The following is a 9,876-nucleotide window of genomic DNA, read 5'->3' on the forward strand; positions in this document are numbered from 1 at the left end:
TTTTTTTTAATTTTATTTGAATTCAATTTGCTGACATATAGTATAACACCCAGTGCTCATCCCATCATGTGCCCTCCTCATGCCCGTCACCCAGTGACTCCATCCCCCGATCTCCCTCCCTTTCCACGACCCTTTGTTTCCCAGAGTTAGGAGCCTCTCATGGTTTGTCTTCCTCTCTAATTTTTCCTCACTCAGTTCCTCTCCTTTCCTTTATAATCCTTTTCACTATTTCTTACATTCCACATATAAGTGAAACTATATGATGATTGTCCTTCTCCGACTGACTTACTTCACTCAGCATCATACCCTCCAGGTCCATCCACGTCGATGTAAATGGTGGGTATCCATCCCTTCTGAGGGCTGAGGAATACCCCACTGTATCCATAGACCACAGCTTCTTTATCCATCATCTGTCGGTGAACACCGAGGCTCCCTCCACAGTCTGGCTACTATGGTCATTGCTGCTGTGAACATTGGGGTGCGGGTGTCCCGGGTTTCACTTCATCTGTATCTTTCCCCCACTGGGATTTTAATAATGTCTCTGTTCACTGAGAGAAGTGTCCCAGCTTAGAAGATGAATTATTGTCAAAATTAATAAAAAGAAACCTCATTTAAAATGGTGTTGGGAGGGAGGGAAAGATAAAATAAGACAAAATCAGGGAGACAAACCATATGAGACTCTTAACTATGAGAAACCAACAGAGAGTTGCTGGAAGGGACCGGGTAAGGGGAAGGGTAACTGGGTGATGGGCACTAAGGAGCGCACTTGATGTAATGAACCCTGGTTTACATAAGACTGATGAGTCACTGACCTCTACCTAATAGAAACTAATAATACACTTTATGTTAATAAACAACTGAATTTAAGTTAAAAAAATGGTATTGGGAGGCCAAAACCAGGAGCTCTCACCTCCTACCACTTGAGGGGGATTACAGGCCCCGCAGGGCAGAGACATACCTTCCTGAGCTACTTTACCTACTTTACTATCCAGGAGGAGGAAGGAAGGTGCTTCTCTGGCAACAGCGCAGCCAGTGAGGAGCCCCTCTGCTTGGAATTCCCGGCTTCTCCCACGGACTCGGACTCCGTGTTCATAACAGCTCCCCAGCCCCCCTCCCCCTTCCTCGATAGAGGAGTTGTCTGTCCTGTTTCTGTCCCCCTGACCTGCCTGTGGTGTGTTGTGGTTTGCTTTTCCCCAGTTGTAATCGTCCACTATTTCCAAATAATGGACAGTTTTGCTTGTAAGCTTACCTCGACATAATCATCCTAAATAAACAAGTGTCCTTAAGTCGGTGATGGAAAGACCAGAGCCAAGAGACAGTAAGGAAATAACGAAGATTCAAATCACAGTGCCCTGGTCACAGAGCCGGGCTGGTGAGGGAGGCTGAGAAGGAGAATATTTCCGACAAACTGGGCGAGGTTCTAGTTCTAGAAACTGGAGCAGAATTGGTAGCTTGGTCACAGGAAAGAGAGAAAGAGGGTGGGATAGGATGACCCAAGGGAAGGTCTGGGAGACTGTGGACTTGGGCGCGGAATAGAAAGTGGGCCGAGGTCCAGCAGCCTGGAAAATGTAAAACTGCAGGAGCTCTGCCGCCAGGGCTGGCACCTGAGCCTGGAGCAGCGGCTGCAGAGCCGTGGGGGCGACAGAGAACCCCCAACCGCAATTCCCGAGGAAACAGCCAGCAGGAGGGCAGCGCTGCAGCTTCACGGTAGCCAGAGCCCTTGCAAATGGGATAGTGAAGAGGGGGCTGGAGCGGGGAAGGGAAGGGGAGCAGGTGGAGAGAGGAGGAGGAGGGAAGATGGTAGGGGGTGGGGGAAGGAAAGGGAGGAGGAGGAGGCAGGGGGAGGGGAGGCGGAAGAGAAGGATAAGAGAGTGCCTTCAGGGAAGGAGAGGGGGGAGTATGAGTAAGCGGGGAGCAGTAGTTCCTTTAAGGCACGTGTTCTAACTGTAGAGCGCTGGGGGAAAGCTCTGGAAGGGAGTCACTGAGGTCGGGGTCCAGTTGTCTAGTTTGCAGACAGGGACCATGTGCGCACCTGGGGAGCGGTAGGGACATGAGGTGTGGGGCTGCAGGTAGCCGGGTCTCCTGCCTCTAAGGAAGGCCTTCACAGCCGCCCTGGAGAGAAGACCACGGGGCGTCCTCCCCTGGCCCGCGGATCCCCTGGCCCCAAGACAAGAGTGTTTCCGAGGCTGCTGACCAGCTTCTGGGGCGGGACCATCACATAATGAATGATCAAGCTCAAAATTCAAGTTGCTGGTTTCCAAAAGGGAGAAGGAACCTTTATTTGAATGAAGTCAGCACCGCAGCCAGTCGCCCAGCAAGGGACCCGTGAGGCTACTTGGAAAGTGGCGCGTTTCTCAAGACTTGCTTGTCCTAACCCAGCTACTCACTAGTGTTTGCACCGCTGCTTTGATCCCCACACACGGGCGTGTGCTCACGTGAGCACAAACCCACTGCAACTGCGCCCTTCCTGGGGCAGCGCCTTTGTGTGTCTTAATAAGCAAATAAATTCTTGCTGAGAAAAAGAACCGGTTCACCATGTGAGGTCCCTGAAACACGGTCAGTGAGTTTGCGTCTCATCTGAAAACTAGGTTGTCTGTGCCATTAAGCGCGAACCCTACAAGTGATGGACCCGGACCCTATCCTCTCCGCGGATCCCCTCAGCAAGCTGCGCCTCCGGGACAGCGGTGGAAATACCAGGAGCTGGAGGAGGAGCTTCCTACAGAAAAAGCTCCTTCAGTTCTCCCCCAATAGATGGATCTTGCACCAGTTTAGGAGCTGACCCCAGGCAGCACTTGGAAGAAATAGCAGGAGGAGTGTCTCTGCAGTGACCATCTGCCACCAATCGTTTAGTCCTCGTGCTTCTCACCAATAAGCCTGCCGTGAGCCTCAGCAAGCCAGTCATGGGTCAGAGGGACTAATTGTCTCTTTTTTTAAAGATCCTTTGCTTGTTTATGTATTTAACAGAGAAAGAGACAGGGTGGGGCATGAGTGGGGAGGCGAGGCAGAGGGAGCAGCAGACTCCCCGTGGAGCAGGGGGCCCTATCCCAGCATCAGGACCCCAGCCAAAGGCGACCAGGCGCCCCTGATTGTCTCCCTATCGCCGTCTGTCCTGTAGGACCGCTGCTCGCTCACGTGTCCGTTGCCAAATAACGACAGAAAGTGGGATCGCCCAGTGAAGAGAGCAGCTGAGGTTCAACCCTCCACGAGGAGAGCCCCCCCCCAACAGTAGTAGAGCCAGCTGACGCCGGAACACGCTCAGGACACTCACCACTAAGGAGGATCTGAATCTTCCCAGAGTGGAAAAATGCTCCTGTCTCACGGGCGAGCGGTTCCGACGCTGCTTGGGCCCGGGTGCTGGATGCTTTCGGTCTTTACAGCTCAGTCAGCAAGGAAGTGAGACCGGACAGGGGGGCGTTCTGGGGCCTGGGGCAGGCCGGTGCTCTGCGCCGGGACGGGAAGCTGCGGGTTGCTCCAGGTGTGGGAAGCATGACCCTAGCTTCACTGGGGTAAGGGTCGGGAGGAGGCTCCCCAAGGGAAAGAGTCGCAGCAGTTCAGAGATGGATCCAAAAGGGGGATGGACGGCCCCCCGGGAAGTCCAGGCTTCTGGCTTCATTCATTCTATATTACGGTCATTCCAGTCTGACGTCATGAGGTCATATCTCAGGTGGCTGAGAAATTCTCTGAGGGTCGGTCTGAGGTGCACGTGTAGCTGCCACACCAACTGGCTGAAATCGAATCCTCCTCGCATCCCAGCATCAGGGATCACAGCCCGGCCTCAATGCCCCTCCCCTTACCCCAGCTGATCCTGGTGCCCTGCATGCCCCTCCCTGCCCCAGAGGCCCCCACACCCTGCACCCCCGCCCCAGATGGCCTCAGCTTATTGAGCCAAGTCTTCTTGGTCCAGAAGTCTCTATGTGATTGCAAGATCCAACCTCTTTGAGAGGAGACTGGCTGCATGGGAGGTGTCCTCACCTTCCGAGGAAGCGTCCTCTAGACCTGGCTGCAGAGACCTCGGTCTGGGCAGACCCCAGCAGCACGTCTCAGGAAGCAGGACATGGCGCTGGCCCTGAGCCACTGCATCTGGCGTGGTCCCCTCGGCTGTCTTCACCGCCCACCGACTCAGACAGGAGAGCTGTGGGGCGCCCTGGCAGCGGCCCCTGGGAGCTGTGACTGCAGATTCTCCAAACACTAAAGCCCAAGAAGCATATCAGGCAAAAAGTGCTACCGACGACGACGAGGCCGGCGACCTCACCGGGAAGGCTGGGCGGCACACAGCACTCCCCGCCAAGGCTCAGGTGGGGACCTGTTTCCAGCAGGCGATTTCCCAGGTGTCCGCCTAGCATGCAGAGCAGCCGAAATCACAAATATCTGAAATCAAAAGACGTCTATTTCTGCTCTTCTCTGGGTTTGGGTGAAAAAATCAGCAGTGGAGACAATAAGGTAACTTGCCCAGAAACAAGCATCCCCGGGAGGAGAGGGACTTGGAGAAAACCAGCTTTCTTGGCATGAGTCGATCCACAGGCCCGTCTTTGTTGATTTGTCCATTGATTCATGTTCTAGTTACTTTGGTCAGGTCAGGCCTTGAAAGTATTTGCTTATAATACAAGAGAACGGTGTATATATATATATTTATTTATTCTGGGAAGATCTCCCAGAAGACAAACATATGTATGTCATCGTAGGTTCTCTCCCCTCGTGTTTAGACACATCTGCCCACGTGTATAACCCAGCGTTAGACTGATACGTGCCTTCCAACCCTCAGCCGGAGCACACGTTCCAACTAAGCATTTTATTACATTTTTCTAAAAATGCCTCTTGTGACCAGAATGGGACTGTGTAATTTAAGTGAACTTGGAAATCAAGCTCACGGCAAAAAACGTTCCCAGCATCTGACTCGAAGGCCTATTATTGGTTCTTGTGACAACAGATTATACTCTCAGCTGTCAAGCAGGAGCACGTGAGGGCTTCCTTATATGTGCTGGAAACGGGGTCCCCAGCACCGCCTTGTCTCGGGGTCAAGGCCGGCCCCTGGGCCGCGACCCACTCCGTCTGCATCCCGAGAGCCTGCTCCAGCGACGAAGAGGAAGAGGCTGAGGAAAGACAAAGACAAGTCTACGTGTTATGGTTTTTGTCTTTCACTCTCTTTTTTTGGACTTTCTTCTGATGTTAACATTTCTAGATTCATAAGCTTTACATTTATCTTTTAAATCATTCCCAGGGCGCCTGGGCGGCTCAGTCGGGTGGGGATCTGCCTTCAGCTCGGGTCGTGAGCTCGGGGCCCCGGGGCCCAGCCCCAGTCGGGCGCTGTGCTGGGGGGACGCCTGCTTCTCCCTCTCCCTCTGCCCCTCCTCCCCGCTCATGTTTGCTTCCTCTCTCTCTCTCTCTCTCTCTCAAATAAATAAATAAAATCTTTTTAAAAATTTTTAAATTATTCCAATATAAGCATCTAGGATTGTTCCAGAAGGTATCAGAGTCCACTGGTTAAGAGCTTAACCTCTGGAATCGTAAACCGGGTTCTCCACTCTCAGTTTCTGCAAATTTGGGAACATTGAACAAGCTGAGGCTCCCATTCTATCTGTCACTTTTTTTTTTAAAGACTTTTGGTTGCTTATGAAATGTGAGAATTTTTGTTTACACTTAGAAAACCTTGCTTGTAATAAATGCTCTCCCAGCACCATTTTACTTGTAATTAATCATGTGATGACTCCTAAGTTCTCTGTTGTCTCTTTAGACTCCGTCTCTTGAATGCATCTAACATTTTACTAAAAAAGTATTCATCAAAGCTTCAAAAAAGAATTTTTAATTTCTGCTATAGTAATCTTATTTATCATAGTTTTTTTCTTTTTAAACTGTTTGATTTGTTTCCTTTTTTTTCTTTCTTTTTTTTTAAGATTTTATTTATTTGTTTGAGAGACAGAGCACAAGCGGGGCAAAGGGAGAAGCAGGCTCCCCACTGAGCAGGGATCAGTGATGTGGGGCTGGATCCTGGGGCTCGGGGTCATGACCTGAGCTGAAGGCAGATGCTCAACCGACAGAGCTGCACAGGTGCCCCCCTCCCCATTTCCTTTTTTCTATGCAATTAATCTTCTACAAAGTGGAAGCTCCTATATATTTAATTCTTTGGAAGTTTTATTTTATTTTTATTTGTCTTAAGCTTTACAGGATTCCCTCTGCGTCAGGGTCTCCAAAGCCATCCCCAGTCCTGATGACTCGCTAGGAGGACTGAGCACACAGGCCTATCAGAGCCATGATTACAGCTGAAGGATGCAGAGCAAGGGGACAGGTGCGTGGGGCACAGGCCATAGGAAACGGCGCTCGAGCTTCCAAGGCTTGAGGCCCAGGGGAGGCCCAGGCGTGCTTACCCCCCTGCAGTGAGCCGAGGCAACAGGTGCGTGTGGTCCACCAAGGAAGGTGCACACAGACTCAGCGTTCAGGGTGTTTATGGGGGGAACCACATGAGCACCCCCCACCCAGCACACACCAAAATTCCACATTCTCCGAAGGAGAACAAGCGTTGAACATAAACCATACGTTTCGCACAAACGGTTCAGGCACAGGGAGCCTCTGTCCTAAGAGTGGCGGGAACACTACCCGAATGCAAGTTTCCAGGTGCCACCCGGCAAGCAGGCCTCCCGGAGCTTAGCGGGCTCAACCTGCTGTTTTTAAATGGACTATGCACGTCGGCGAATTGTCAGGCTGGGGAGGCCTCTATTTTTCTATCATCTGGAGTTAAATTGTATCTGTCGTAGGCAGACCTCTAAAACTGTTTTCTGAGATTGATTCAATCCAACATTAACCTACGTGCTGCTGTGAAGGACTCCACAGATCAAGGATTCGAAAGCAGGGAGCGTGACTGGGATTTTCTAAGTGACCCGATCTAAGGACATAAATCCTCTTTTTTTCTCTATATTTTTTAATTTGAGTTCAATTTGCCAACATATAGCACATCACCCAATGCTCATCCCGCCAAGTGCCCCCCTCAGTGCCCGTCACCCAGTCACCCCCACCCCCCGCCCACCTCCCCTTCCACCACCCCTTGTTCGTTTCCCAGTCAGGAGTCGCTCATGTTCTGTCTCCCTCTCTGATATTTCCTACTCAGTCACCCTCCTTTCCCCTATGATCCCTCTCACTATGTCTTACATTCCCCGTATGAGGGAGACCAGATGATGATTGTCCTTCTCCGATTGACTTACTTCACTCAGCATCAGACCCTCCAGGTCCCTCCACGTCGAAGCAAATGGTGGGTATCCGTCCTCTCCAATGGCTGAGGAACATCCCACTGTATACACAAACCACAGTTTCTTTATCCATCATCTGTCGACGGGCACTGAGGCTCCTTCCACAGTCTGGATATTGTGTACATTCCTGCTACAAACATCGGGGTGCAGGTGTCCCAGAGTTTCATTGCATCTACGTCTTTGGGGTAAATCCCCAGCAGTGCAATTGCTGGGTCGTAGGGCAGGTCTATTTCTAACTCTTTGAGGAACCTCCACACAGTTTTCCAGAGTGGCTGCACCAGTTCACATTCCCACCCACAGTGCAGGAGGGTTCCCTTTTCTCCACATCCTCTCTGACATTTGTGGTTTCCTGCCTTAATTTTCCCCATTCTCACTGGGGTGAGGTGGGACCTCATTGTGGTTTTGATTTGTATTTCCCTGATGGCAAGTGATGCGGAGCATGTTCTCATGTGCATGTTGCCATGTCTATGTCTTCCTCTGTGAGATTTCTGTTCATGTCTTTTGCCCATTTCATGATTGGATTGTTGGTTTCTTTGGTGTTGAGTTTAATAAGTTTTTTATAGATCTTGGAAACTAGCCCTTTATCTGATACGTCATTTGCAAATCTCTTCTCCCATTCTGTAGGTTGTCTTTTAGTTCTGTTGACTGTATCCTTTGCTGTGCAGAAGCTTTTTATCTGGATGAAGTCCCAATAGTTCATTTTTGCTTTTGTTTCTCTTGCCTTCGTGGATGTATCTTGCAAGAAGTTACTGTGGCTGAGTTCAAAAAGGGTGTTGCCTGTGTTCTCCTCTAGGATTTTGATGGAATCTTGTCTCACATTTAGATCTTTCATCCATTTTGAGTTTATCTTTGTGTCTGGCGTAAGAGAATGATCCAGTTTCATTCTTCTGCACGTGGATGTCCAATTTTCCCAGCACCATTTATTGAAGAGACTGTCCTTTTTCCAGTGGATAGTCTTTCCTGCTTTGTCGAATATTAGTTGACCATAGAGTTGAGGGCCCGTTTCTGGGTTCTCTATTCTGTTCCCCCAGCCCTGCTTTTCTTTTTCAATATTCCGCTGGCTATTTGGGGTCTTTTCTGATTCCACACAAATCTTAAGATTATTTGTTCCAAGTCTCTGAAGAAAGTCCATGGTATTTTGATAGGGATTGCATGAAATGTGTAAATTGCCCTGGGTTGCATAGACATTTTCACAATATTAATTCTTCCAATCCATGAGCATGGAATATTTTTCCATCTCTTCATGTCTTCCTCAATTTCTTTCAGAAGTGTTCTGTAGTTTTTAGGGTATATATCCTTTACCTCCTTGGTTAGGTTTATTCCTAGGTATCTCATGCTTTTGGGTGCAATTGTAAATGGGATTGACTCCTTAATTTCTCTTCTTCAGTCTCAGTGTTAGTGTATAGAAATGCCTCGCACCTAAAAGAACTGGAGAAAGAGTAGCAAATAAAACCTACACTCAGCAGAAGAAGAGAGATAATAAAGATTCGAGTAGAACTCAATGAAATAGAAACCAGAAGAACTGTAGAACAGATCAACAAAACCAGGAGTTGGTTCTTTGAAAGAATTAATAAGATATATAAACCATTAGCCAGTCTTATTAAAAAGAAAAAAGACTCAAATTAATAAAATCATGAATGAAAGAGGGGAGATCACAACCAATACCAAGGAAATACAAATGATTTTTTTTAAAGATTGTATTCATTTATTAATGAGAGACACAAAGAGAGAGAGAGGCAGAGACACAGGCAGAGGGAGAAGCAGGATCCATGCAGGGAGCCCGACGTGGGACTCAATCCCGGGTCTCCAGGATCACACCCTGGGCCGAAGGCGGTGCTAAACTGCTGAGCCACCCGGGCTGCCCACAAACGATTTTAAAAACATATTATGAACAGCTGTACACCAATAAATTAGGCAATCTAGAAGAAATGGACGCATTTCTGGAAAACCACAAACTACCAAAACTGGCACAGGAAGAAACAGAAAACCTGAACAGGCCAATAACCAGGGAGGAAATTGAAGCAGTCATCAAAAACCATCCAAGACACAAAAGTCCAGGGCCAGATGGCTTCCCAGGGGAATTCTATCAAGCATTTAAAGAAGAAACAATACCTGTTCTACTAAAGCTGTTACAAAAGAAAGGGATGGAGTACTTCCAAACTCATTCTATGAGGCCAGCATCACCTTAATTGTAAAACCAGACAAAGACCCCACCAAAAAGGAGAATTATAGACCAATATACCTGATGAACACAGATGCAAAAATTTTCAACAAGATACTCCCCAATAGGATCCAACAATCCATTAAGAAGATTATTCACCATGACCAAATGGCATTTACCCTGGGACACAAGGCTGGTTCAACACTCGTAAAACAATCAATGTGATTCATCATATCAGCAAGAGAAAAACCAAGAACCATATGATCCTCTCATTAGATGCAGAGAAAGCATTTGACAAAATACAGCATCCATTCCTGATCAAAACTCTTCAGAGTGTAGGGAGAGAGGGAACATTCCTCAACATCTTAAAAGCCATCTACGAAAAGCCCCCAGCAAATACCATTCTCAATGGGGAAGCACTGGGAGCCTTTCCCCTAAGATCAGAAACGAGACAGGGATGTCCACTCTCACCACTGC

Source organism: Nyctereutes procyonoides, unplaced genomic scaffold (assembly GCF_905146905.1).
Source record: "Nyctereutes procyonoides isolate TBG_1078 unplaced genomic scaffold, NYPRO_anot_genome, whole genome shotgun sequence".
In the NCBI taxonomy this organism is placed as follows: domain Eukaryota; kingdom Metazoa; phylum Chordata; class Mammalia; order Carnivora; family Canidae; genus Nyctereutes; species Nyctereutes procyonoides.